At 39.6% G+C, this 13528-nt stretch overlaps 1 non-coding gene across 1 annotated transcript; it reads right to left on the reverse strand.

The window, feature by feature from the left end:
* Nucleotides 1-12050: 12050 nt before the first annotated feature.
* LOC148580606 (small nucleolar RNA R71) lies at nucleotides 12051-12157 on the reverse strand. The gene has a single exon (XR_015899588.1). It is a non-coding gene; the product is annotated as a small nucleolar RNA R71 (small nucleolar RNA).
* Nucleotides 12158-13528: the final 1371 nt, after the last annotated feature.

Genomic DNA, 13528 nt, shown 5'->3' on the forward strand with positions numbered 1-13528 from the left:
AGTTGCTCCCTTACAAAGCACTTAGCCTAGGAACACCAATAAGCTCTGAAATGACGATAAAGGGATCAATGAATAAAAGTCTCAGGGGATGTAAGCAAGGTGAGTGTTTTAGGACATGATAACGGTCTGAAAGCCAGTAAAGGAATGAACCTAAGTTGCTATGCATGAAACCACCATAAAATCAGTGATATGACTTCCACAAGAATGACTCATTGCTCTTGGCATTCCATTCATCATTCTCTTGTTCCAGTACTTGCTTAGGGACAAGCAAGCTTTAAGTTTGGTGTTGTGATGCCAGGGCATATTGGCCAGTTTCACTAACCTTTTCTTTACTGTTTTTAGGATAGTTTCATGCATTCCCTTAGGAAATAAACTAGTTTTGGGTAGATATTCACTTACACCTTGATTCAAGCATACATTGTGCATTTTACATTATTTCATGAGGATTTTGCATGAGTTTAGTGACAAATTGTATATTGCATTACTCATGACTTGGACTAGAACTTTGATGCACTCTATTGCTTGCAAAGTTAATGAGAAAAGTGATTGCCAATAACGCTCTCGAAGCCATCATTGACCACGTTAAGAGTCACGTTAACTAAGTTAACGAGAACTCTAACGTGGAGATGGGAAGTTGAGCCAACGTTAGTGACACTTAACATTGTCACTAACGTTGGCAAATGCTCATAAGTGGCCACGTTAGAGTCCACGTTAACTTAGTTAACGTGGCCTCTAACGTTAGAAGGGGGAGAAACACCAACGTTAGTGATATTCAACATTGTCACTAACGTTGGCCTAAGGAGAAATATACCACGTTAACTCCCACGTTAACTTGCTTAACGTGGGAGCTAACGTAAGAAGCAAGAGTGGTCGACAACGTTAGTGACACCCAACATTGTCACTAACTTTGGAAGCAACAACACAACCCCCCAAGGAGCCACGTTTACCTCCACGTTAACTTAGTTAACGTGGAAGCTAACGTTGATGAGTGAAAGAATGGCCAACGTTAGTGACACTCAACATTGTCACTAACGTTGGGGATGGCTAAGCATGGCCACGTTAGAAGCCACGTTAACCTAGTTAACGTGGACTCTAATGTGAGACATAGGGGCACCTTGGAACGTTAGTAACAATGTTGAGTGTCACTAACGTTCTCGAAGGATGGCAAGCCCACGTTAAAGAGCCACGTTAACTAAGTTAACGTGGGCTCTAACGTGGGAACAAAGGGGGCTTTTCAAAGTTATTGGGAATGTTAAGTCTTAATAACGTGTGCGAAGGACTTAGAGGCAACGTTAGTGGCAACGTTTGTGCCACTAACGTTGAAGTTAACGTGGCTTTTACTTAGGAACATTAGTGAGAAAGTTGATTGTCACTAACGTTCTCGAACTCATATTTTCACTAAACGTTAACACCCCTAACGTCCTGAGCTCAAGTCTCTGCCCACTTCACATTTTTTCTCTGCAAGTAAAGCCAAGCCCAAACCAAATGAAGAAGAGAACGGCTTCAAACTCAAGATCCAAAGGGCCAAGACTTGAAGAGACAACTAGAAGCTGAGAAAAGTAGTATATATAGGAGTAGCTTTGAATTGTTTATGAGTTCTGGAAGTTGGGGGGAAAAGAGAACTACTCTCTGTATTTTACCTTCTCTGCATTTTCTAATTTTATGATGTATTCTCCATCTTTGTTGTCATTTTCTAGAGCTATGAACAACTAAACCCCTTTCATTGGGTTAGGGAGCTCTGTTGTAGTTTGATGGATCAATACTAATTTTCATTATTCTTCTTCTATCTTTTCTCTTGATTTTACTTGAAAGCTTTCGATCTTCATCCAATTGGGTAGTTATCTTGGAAAAGAAGCTATTCAAACTTGGATCTCTTCTGAACCTTGAAAGAGGAATGAAGAGATCAAGCTAGAAATGCTTTCTCATGCTGGACCAAATTGGGTTTGGATGGGTATGTGACTATAACCCTCTCAATACTTGATTTGGGAAATGCATGTGGTATAATGAGTGACCATACTTCATCTCTTCTCATGAGCAATTGACCAAGGAATTGGCTATTGATCAAGATTTGAGAGATTGAATTTGTAATTCAATCAATTAAGATTGCCAAGGAGATTAATGAGTACGTTGATTGAGGAAGAGATGAAAATGAACTTGATCCGGAGAATTGCAACATCTCCTAAGCCCAATGAACTCCCCATCTCTGATCTTACCCATTCTCTTTAATTTCTGCCATTTACTTTTATGAGCAAATCCCCCATTCCCATTTACAATTCTGCAATTTACTTTCAGTCATTTACTTCCAGTCCTTTAATTCTAGCATTTACTTTTCTGTTATTTACATTCCCGCCATTTTATTTTCTGCAACTCTCAACCCAAATTCTGGATTTGCTCAACTAGAACATTCTTCTAATTAAAGTTGTTTGATCAATCAATCCCTGTGGGATTCGACCTCACTCTATTGTGAGTTTTTACTTGACGACAAATTCGGTACACTTGCCGAAGGAAATTTATTGAGAGACAGTTTCCACCCACATCAGATATCAAAGCTGCTGAAATGCCCATCCCAAGCGCACCAGAGGGAAGGAAAAAGGAGAAAGAAGCACCCAAGCTTGAACTGAAAGCACTGCCCCCCACTCTCAAGTATGCATACCTTGGAAGTAATAAGAGTTATCCAGTAATCATCAACTCTACTCTCAGTCAAGAATAGGAAATTGAGTTAATAAAGGTGCTGCAAAAGCATCACGATGCCATCGGATGGACCCTTGCTGATTTGAAAGGGATAAGCTCATCCATATGCATGCACAAGATCCTGTTAGAAGAAGATGTTAAGCCCTCCAATCAAGCCCAAAAAAGATTGAATCCAGTCATGAATGAAGTGGTGCAAAAGGAGGTTATGAAGCTTTGGCAGGCAGGGGTGATCTACCTAATTTCAGATAGCCCATGGGTGAGCCCTGTCCAAGTGGTTCCTAACAAGGGAGGCATCACTGTGGTACCCAATGAAAAGAATGAACTCATCCATACAAGAACTGTACCAGGATGGAGGATGTGCATTGATTATAGAAAGCTTAATGAAGCCACAAGAAAAGATCACTTCCCACTCCCTTTCATGGACCAAATGCTAGAAAGGCTTGCAGGATATGCATATTATTGCTTCATGGATGGCTATTCGGGATACAATCAAATAGTGGTTGATCCAAGAGACCAGGAGAAAACATCATTCACTTGTCCATATGGAGTCTTTGCTTACAGGCACATGCCATTTGGGCTATGCAATGCACCTGCAACTTTCCAACGCTGTATGTTATCTATCTTTTCAGACATGATTGAAAAATTCATTGAAGTCTTTATGGACGACTTTTCAGTATTTGGGGATTCCTTCCCTAATTTCCTAAATCACCTCACCTTGGTATTGAAAAGATGTCAAGAGACCAACCTGGTTTTGAATTGGGAGAAATACCATTTTATAGTGACAGAATGAATAGTTCTTGGTCATAAGGTCTCTGACCATGGCATTGAGATAGACAGAGCTAAGGTAAAATTAATTGAGAAATTACCTCCACCTAGTAATTTCAAAGCAACTAGGAGTTTCCTAGGACATGCTGGATTTTACAGAAGGTTTATCAGAGATTTTTCAAAAATAGCCAAGCCTTTGAGTAACTTACTTGTTTCTGATACATCTTTTGTATTTGATCAGAATTGTATGCTAGCTTTTGAAACTCTGAAGAAAAAGCTTTCCTCAGCACCTATCATTGTCCCACCTAACTGGGATCTACCCTTTGAATTGATGTTTGATGCATCAAATGTTGCTATTAGGACAGTGTTAGGACAGAGGAAAGACAATTTAGTGCATGTTATATACTATGCCAGTAAAGTCTGATGCATAGAAACTTGTCTCTCAACAAATTTTCCTCGGCAAGTATACCGAATTGTCGTCAAGTAAAAACTCACAATAGAGTGAGGTCAAATCCCACAGGGATTGATTGGTCAATCAACTTTAATTAGGGGAATGTTCTAGTTGAGCTAAGCAGAATTTAATATGAGAGTTGCAGGAAATTAGATGGCGGAAAAGTAAATAACAGAAAATGTAAATACTGGAAATAAAGAGATGAATGTAAATGGCGGAAGGTAAATTGCAGAATCTTAAATGGGGAATGGGGAATTTAGCATGAAAGTAAATTGCAGAAATTAAAGAGAATGGGTAAGATCAGAAATAGGGGATTCATTGGGTTTAGGAGATGTTGCATTCTCCAGATCAAGTTCATTTTCATCTCTTCCTCAATCAATGCATTCATTGATCTCCTTGGCAATCTTAAGTGATTGAACTCTAATTCCTTGGTAATTCAATCTCTCAAATCTTGATCAATAGCCAATTCCTTGGTCTAATTACTCATGAGAAGAGATGAAGTATGGTCACTAATTATACCACATGTATTTCCAAATCAAAGTGTTGGTAGGATTATATGTCACTATATCCATCCAAACCCCAATTTGGTCCAACATGAGAAAGCATTTCTAGCATGATCTCTTCATTCCTTTTCCAAGGTTCCGAAGAGATCCAAGTATGAATAGCTTCTTTTCCAAGACAACTACCCAATTGGATGAAGATTGAAAGCTTTCTAGTAAAATCAAGAGAAAAGAAAGAAGAAGAATAATGAAAACTATTATTGATCCATCAAATTACAACATAGCTCCCTAACCCAATGAAAGGGGTTTAGTTGTTCATGGCTCTGGAAATGGAAAACAAAGATGGAGAATGCATTCTAAAAGTAAAACTAGAAGTTGCATAGAAAGTAAAATTATACAGAGAGTAGTTCTCTCAATCCAAAAGCTCTTCTCTAGTTCAAAACTACTCCTATATATACTACTCTTCTGATCTTCCAGTTGGCTCTTCAAGTCTTGGATATGGGCCTTTGGATCTTGAGTTGAAGCAGTTATCAACTTTAGTGGGCTCAGCTTCACTTGCAGAGAAAGTGTGCAGTAGGCATGGACTTTAGCTTAGGGCATTAGTGGTGTTAACGTTAAGTGAAACTGTGGGCTCGAGAACGTTAGTGACAATCACCTTTTTCACTAACGTTCCTAACCCAAAATGGTCCACGTTAACTTCAACGTTAGTGGCACTAACGTGACCACTAACATTGCCTCTTGGCCCTTCGCAAACGTTACTGGGGTTTACCTTTCCCAATAATGTTGAGAGTACCCCTTTCTCCCTACGTTAGAGTTCACGTTAGTATAGTTAACGTGACCTTTAACGTAGGCTTGCCAAATCTTCGAGAGCGTTAGTGACACCTACCTTTTTTACTAACGCTCCAAAATGCCCCTTTTTCCACGTTAGTGCCTCACGTTAATTACATTAACGTAACCACTAATGTGGTGTTAATTGCCATCTCCAATGTTAGTGACAAAGGTGAGTGTCACTAACGTTGGCTCATTATCCCTTTCCTTCACGTTAGCTTCCACGTTAATGTAATTAACGTGGTAACTAACGTGGCTCATGGTGGCTTAGTCCAACGTTAGTGACAAAGGTGAGTGTCACTAATGTTGGCGATTCCTTGCTCCTTCCACGTTAAAGTTCACGTTAACTAAGTTAACGTGGCTCTTAACGTAGCCAATATGGGCTTAGTCCAACGTTAGTGATAAAGGTGAGTGTCACTAACGTTGGCATTATCTTTCTCTTCCACGTTAGAGTTCATGTGAACTGAGTTAACGTGACTCTTAATGTGGCCAATTGCCCTTTCTGGAGCGTTAGTGGCACTCACTTTTACCACTAACGCTTGGAGCTTCCTTTTCCTCCACGTTAACTACCACGTTAATGTAGTTAATGTGGTATTTAACGTGGGCTATGATGGCTTCGAAGACGTTTTTGGCGATCACGTTTCTCATTAACGTTGCAAGCTAGATCCCATTCCACGTTAGTGGTCACGTTAGATAGACTAACGTGGCTACTAACGTGGCTTTTCCTTGCCTCCTTTGTCCTGAAATCAAGCAAATAAAGTGCATCAAAGCTCTAATCCAAGTTATGAGTCATACATCATCCAATTTGTCATTAAATTCATGCATAATTCTCATGAAATCATATAAAATTCACAATGTTTGCTTGAATCAAGATGTAAGTGAAATTCTACCCAAAACTTGCTTATTTCCTAAGAAAATGCAAGAAACTACCCTTAAACAGTAAAGAAAAGGTCAGTGAAAATGGCCGAAATGCCCTGGCATCAAAGTCCTAAATGAAACCCAAAGGAATTACACAACTACTGAAAAGCAACTACTGGCAATAGTGTTTGCATTTGATAAGTTTAGATCATATCTCATAGGATCTAAAGTGATTGTTTTTACTGATCATTCTGCATTGAAATATTTACTTGCTAAGCATGAATCAAAACCAAGGCTGATAAGATGGATTTTGTTGCTGTAGGAATTTAACATTGAAATTAAGGACAAGAAAGGAGTGGAGAATAAGGTGACAGATCACTTGTCAAGGATTCCCCGTGAAGAAGGAAACACACACATCTTGAATATAAATGAATGTTTCCCTAATGAGCAACTGATGTTGGTTCACAAGGCACCATGGTTTGTAGACATTGCAAATTTTAAAGCCACTAGGGAGGTGCCCCCATAATTCAACAAACACCAGAAGAGGAAGCTTATTAATGATGCCAAGTACTTCATCTGGGATGAACCATACCTTTTCAAGAAATGTTCAGATGGAATACTTAGAAGATGCTTCTCAGAGGAAGAAGGAAGTGAAGTCTTATGGAATTGTCATGGTTCTTGCTGTAGGGGACATTTTAGAGTAGCAAGGAATACAGCAAAAGTACTACAATGTGGATTCTTTTGGCCCACAATTTTCAACGATGCAAAAGAAATGATACAGCACTACAATGAATGCCAGAGAATAGGGAACCTACCCAAAAGAAATGAAATGCCACAACAATTCATCTTAGAACTTGAATTATTTGATGTATGGGGGATTGATTTCATGGGACCATTCCCAACCTCATACTCAAATAAATATATCTTGGTGGCAGTGGATTATGTTTCAAAATAGGTGGAAGCCATTGCAACTCCAACAAATGATAATACGGTGGTGATAAACTTTCTCATAAAGAATATCTTTAGCCGATTTGGGGTACCTAGAGCTCTTATCAGTGATGGAGGAAGCCATTTTTCCAACAGACCTTTGGAAAGTCTCCTCCTGAGGTATGGAGTGAAGCACAAGGTTGCCACACCCTACCATCCCCAAACAAGTGGGTAGACAGAGATATCAAACAGAGAGCTCAAAAAAATCTTGGAAAAGACTATGGGAGCTTCAAGAAAAGACTAGTCCAAGAAGTTGGATGATGCTCTTTGGGCCTATAGGACAGCCTTCAAAACACCAATTAGGATGTCTCCATATCAATTAGTGTATGGGAAAGCTTGTCATCTACCACTGGAGCTTGAACACAAAGCATTCTGGGCTCTCAAGCACCTGACTTTCAATAATGTTGCTGCTGGGGAAAGAAGGCTTTTGCAATTGCAAGAACTAGAATAGCTCAGGTCTCAGGCCTATGAAATTGCAAAAATTTACAAAGAAAAGGCAAAAGAAAGACATGACCTAAAGTTGGAACCAAGAAGCTTCGAGGATGGGCAGAGAGTGCTCCTCTACAATTCCATGCTAAAGCTATTCCCTGGGAAGCTAAAGTCAAGATGGTCAAGACCTTTTCTTGTCACCAAGGTCTCTCCGTATGGACACATAGAAATCATGGAAGAAAGCTCAAAGCGGACCTTCACTGTGAATGGAAAAAGGTTCAAACACTACCTAGGCAGTATGTAAGAAGGCCCGAAGATGAAGTTTCATCTCAACTAATGGAGAGAACGTCAAGCTAGTGACGTTAAAAGAGCGCTTGTTGGGAGGCAACCACCAAAGGTAATTTTCTTTTCATAGCTTGTCAATAAAAGAGTTAAGAAGGTTTCTCTGCATTGCAAGGAGCTAAGTTTGGTGTTGCACACCAAAACAATTCAAGGGTTAATGCGGGATGCTAAGTTTGGTGTTCCACCAATTATTGAAATACCTTTCTACCCTCAGTTTGATCACTAGCTCCAAATAATCAGGGAAACTACTTAACAATTGTTTCAATTTTAGTCACAGGTCATAGTTTTAGAAGCACTTGATGTTTCATGTATGTATTCATTTTGCTGTAAGAAAGGAACTAAGTTTGGTGTTCACACACCAACTTAGGTCCAAAAAATCATAAGCATACATACAGACTAACCATTTCTCAAGTGCTTGAGGGACAAGCAACTTCCAAAAAAAAAAGTTTTGCAGGAAGACAATCAACCCTTAGGATAGACTATGCACCAACATCCAGGGACAAAAAGAACACCAAGGATAGGAAAGATGAGGAACAATGAAAAAGAGCCCAAAAGGTTGTGTTGTCGCTTAACTGTTTTCACTTGAATTACTTGAATTAGAAGTCTGAATGTACTTCTACTGATTAGTATGCCTGTGTTTGAATTTTGCTTGTTTGTTTGTCTTTAAATTCCAAATAAGTGTTTTAGTCTATGTGCCTAGTTAATTTCACCTGCTTGGATGTATGCTTGATCCCTTGTTTTAATTAAATAAAAGAAATGTTTGAACAGAAGTGAAATTTGTTCCATTTGGTAAGGAATAAAATAAAGATTGAGTGGTGGTATGTATGTATGATGCTGTAGCTAGCTCACTAATAATGAATAAAAGGGTAGAGTGTCTCTCTTTAGTGTAAATTTGGCTGCTGTATATGAATCTTAGCAATTGAAAATCCTTGGAAGAAAGAAAACAAATAAAAAGAAAGAAAAGAAAAGCCAAAAGTGGCAACAAAAATAGAAGAAACAAAGAACAAGGCTAGACACCAATAGCTTGGACCTTAAGACGTATACCTGTGGTGTCTTTGTACTAGGATCTACTTGGATGATTAGGTTCCATGGAGTGCCTTAACACTTGATAACTTGGGTTAACTGATCCGGGATTATTGATGCCAGGGCATTTTGGCCAGTTTCACTGACCTTTTCTTTACTGTTTTAGGGTAGTTTCATGCAGTTTCTTAGGAAATAAGCAAGTTTTGGATAAATAATCATTTACATCTTGATTCAAGCAAACAGTGTGAATTTTATATGATTTTATGAGAATTATGCATGAATTGAATGATAAAATAAATGATGCATGATCTCATGGGTTAGAACCTAGCTTTGATGCACTTTATTTGCTTGATTTCAGGACAAAGGAAGCAAGGAAGATGCCACGTTAATAGCCACGTTAGTCTAACTAACATGACCATTAACGTGGAATGGAGGATAGCTTGCAACGTTAATGAGAAAAGTGATCGCCAATAACGCCTGCGTGAGCCATCATAGCCCACGTTAGTTGCCACGTTAACTACGTTAACGTGGAAGCTAACGTGGAAAAGAAGTAAAGCTCCAACGTTAGTGGTAAAAGTGAATGCCACTAACGTTGGAAAAGGGGGCACACCTAGCCATGTTAAGAGTCACGTTAAGTACATTAACGTGAGCTCTAAGGTGGAAGGAAAGAAGTGCCAACGTTAGTGACACTCACCTTTGTCACTAACGTTGGACTAAGCCACTATTAACCACGTTAGTAGCCACGTTAATTGCATTAACGTGGAAGCTAACATGGAGGAAAGGAATGATGAGCCAACATTACTGACACTCACCTTTGTCACTAACGTTGGAGATGGCTATTACTACCACGTTAGAAGTCACGTTAACCTAAGTAATGTGAACTCTAACGTGGGAAGAAGGGTGTTTGGAGCGTTAGTGACAAAGGTAAGTGTCACTAACGCTCTTGAGGCTAAGGCATGCCTACGTTAAGAGCCACGTTAGTTATACTAACGTGGACTCTAACGTGAGAAAAGGGGGTTAAGAGCAACGTTAGTGAAAAAGGTAAACCCCAATAACGTTCGCGAAGGATCAAGAGGCAACGTTAGTGGTCACGTTAGTGCCACTAACGTTGAAGTTAACGTGAACCATCTTGGGCTAGAAACATTAGTGAAAAAGGTGATTGTCACTAACGTTCTCAAACCCACATTTTCATTTAAACGTTAACCCCACTAACGTCCTAGCCAAAATCTATGCCTACTTCATACTTTCTCTGCAAGTAAAGCTGAGCCCACTGAAGATTCCAAACTGCTTCAAACTCAAGATCCAAAGGCCCATATCCAAGACTTGAAGAGCCAACTAGAAGATCAGAAGAGTAGTATATATAGGAGTAGTTTTGAACTAGAAAACAACTTTTGGATTGGGAGAACTACTATCTGTATAATTTTACTTTTTCTGCAACTTCTAGTTTTACTTTCAGAATGCATTCTCCATCATTGTTTTCTATTCCCAGAGCTATGAACAACTAAACCCCTTTCATTGGGTTAGGGAGCTCTGTTGTAATTTGATGGATCAATAATAGTTTTCATTATTCTTCCTCTTTCTTTTCTCTTGATTTTACTAGAAAGCTTTCAATCTTCATCCAATTGGCTAGTTATCTTGGAAAAGAAGCTATTCATACTTGGATCTCTTCGGAACCTTGGAAGAGGAATGAAGAGATCATGCTAGAAAAACTTTCTCATGTTGGACCAAATTAGGGTTTGGATGGATATAGTGACATATAATCCTACCAATACTTTGATTTGGAAATACATGTGGTATAATCAGTGACCATACTTCATCTCTTCTCATGAGCAATTAGACCAAGGAATTGGCTATTGATCAAGATTTGAGAGATTGAATTACCAAGGAATTGTAATTCAATCACTTAAGATTGCCAAGGAGATCAATGAATGCATTGATTGAGGAAGAGATGAAAATGAACTTGATCCGGAGAATGCAACATCTCCTAAACCCAATGACTTCCCCATTTCTGATCTCACCCATTCTCTTTAATTTCTGAAATTTACTTTTATGCTCATCCTCCCAAATCCCCATTAAACATTCTGCAATTTACTTTCTGCCATTTACATTCAGCTCTTTATTTCCAGTATTTACATTTTCTGCTATTTACTTTCCCGCCATTTAATTTCCTGCAACTCTCACATTGAATTTTGCTTAGCTCAAATAGAACATTCCTCTAATTAAAGTTGATTGACCAATCAATCCCTGTGGGATTCGACCTCACTCTATTGTGAGTTTTTACTTGACGACAATTCGGTATACTTGCCGAGGGAAATTGTTGAGAGACAACTTTCCATGCATCAAGTTTATGGCGCCGTTGCCGGGGATTGATTTTATATCAACAATGATTAAATTGGTGGATAACTAGATTGAGCTTTTTTTTTATTTTTTTGATTTCATTTGAGTAATTCACTTTCAGTTTAGCTATTTTCTTCCTTTTCCCCTACCCTTTTCTTAGTTGTTTACAATTCAGTTCACTAACCCACTAACTGTTTGATATATTGTATCACTCACACTAACAGCAATTCTAACAAGAATACTCTCTGCATCTACTCCCGTCTTGCTTTTGCCTTGTTAGTTGTATGACAGGTAGAAGAAGCGGGGCTTCAACTTCCTTTGATTCTGAATCTGAGAGGACCTTCCTTAGATTAAAGAGGGAAGAAGAGGAGTATTTTGAACCAGACATGGATGAGAATATGGAGAATCATCATGAAGAAGAAGCTCACAACCATGACAGAGAAGGCCCAGTGCATCATGCTGGGCAAGAAAGAAGAGTTCCGGGATCTTATATAAATCCAAACCCAGGAAACTGTGGAAGTAGCATCCAAAAGCCAACCATACATGCCAATAACTTTGAACTTAAGCCACAACTCATCACCCTTGTTCAGAACAACTGTTCGTTCGGAGGGGGTGTCCAAGAAGACCCCAATCAACATCTAACCACCTTCCTGAGGATTTGTGATACTGTGAAGTCTAATGGTGTTCATCCTGACACCTATAGACTGCTCCTATTCCCCTTCTCACTCAAGGACAAGGCATCTAAATAGCTGGAATTCTTTTCGAACGAGAGCTTAACAACCTGGGAAGATGTGGTGAATAAATTCTTGGCGAGATTCTATCATCCTCAAAGAATCAACAGGTTGAGAGATGAGGTTCAAACTTTCAGGCAACAAGATGGTGAGACTCTCTATGAAGCATGGGAGAGGTTTAAGGATCTGACAACAAGGTGCCCACCAGATATGTTCAATGAATGGGTATAGCTACACATTTTTTATGAAGGCCTTTCTTACGAATCAAAGAAGGCAGTAGACCTCTCATTCGGGGGATCTCTGAACAAGAAGAAAACCATTGAAGAAGCCATAGATGTCATTGAGACTGTAGCCGAGAATGACTACTTCTATGCCTCTGAAAGGGGCAACATTAGAGGAGTAATGGAGCTAAATAATGTGGATACACTGCTGGCCCAGAACAAGCTGATTACCAGGCAGCTGGCTGACCTTACCAAGAAGATGGAGAGGAACCAAGTAGCAGCAATCACCACCTCATTAGCAACTCAAGAAGGAGTAAATGCAGAGGCAGAGGGTGATCAGGAACAAGCCAACTACATTGGAAACTCACCTAGGCAGGCACATGATCCATACTCCAAGACTTACAATCCTAGTTAGAGGAACCACCCAAACTTTGGGTGGGGGAACCAACAATATCAAGGCCAAGATTAGAGACGTCACAACCCCAACAACAATGCGGCTCACCAACATTCCACACAGAGATCATATCAGCACCTACCCAATAACACACCTCAACATCCATACCAAAGCCAGACTGGCCCTTCTCATCACTCCAACTCCAACCCACCATCATCCGAAGACAGACTCTCAAGGATTGAGACTCTACTTGAAGTCTATGTAAGGAAGTCCAGGACAGTAAAGTGTTCCGAGAGGAAGTGCGGTCCAATATGGAGAATCAAGATGCTGCCATCAAGAAACTTAAGACACAAATTGGCTACCTATTCAAGCAAATTCCCAGCCATAACCTGTGCAGCAACACCGATCCAAACCCAAGAGAGGAATGTCAGGCCATCACCCTCAGAAGTGGGAAGGAATTGAAAGAAATTCCTAAGAATTCAAAAGAGAAGAACTCAATCGAAAGGAAATAGGAGCGAGATGAAGTCTAAATTCCCATTCCCAGTTCACAGCAAAAAGGAGAAATGCTGAAGCCAGACGTCCCAAAGGCTCCAAACCCTCAGCAATTAAGGAAGAAGGGGGACGACAACCAGTTCTTAAGATTTTTGGAAATCTTCAAGAAATTACAAATCAACATACCCTTTGCTGAAGCAATAGAGCAAATGCCGCTCTATGCCAAGTTTTTAAAGGAATTAATGACTAAGAAGAGAAGCTGGAAGAGCAATGAGACTGTGATACTAACCGAAGAATGTAGTGCCATCATTCAGTACAAACTACCCCAGAAATTGAAGGATCCTGGGAGTTTCCAGATCCCTTGTATTATAGGGAAAATCACAGCGGAGAAAGCTCTGTGTGACTCAGGAGCCAGCATAAATCTGATGTCAGTAGCTATGATGAGAAAAATGAGGATTGAGGAGGCTAAGCCAACAAAA

Source organism: Arachis ipaensis, chromosome B10 (assembly GCF_059453495.1).
Source record: "Arachis ipaensis isolate K30076 ecotype BB chromosome B10, ASM5945349v1, whole genome shotgun sequence".
NCBI lineage: Eukaryota > Viridiplantae > Streptophyta > Magnoliopsida > Fabales > Fabaceae > Arachis > Arachis ipaensis.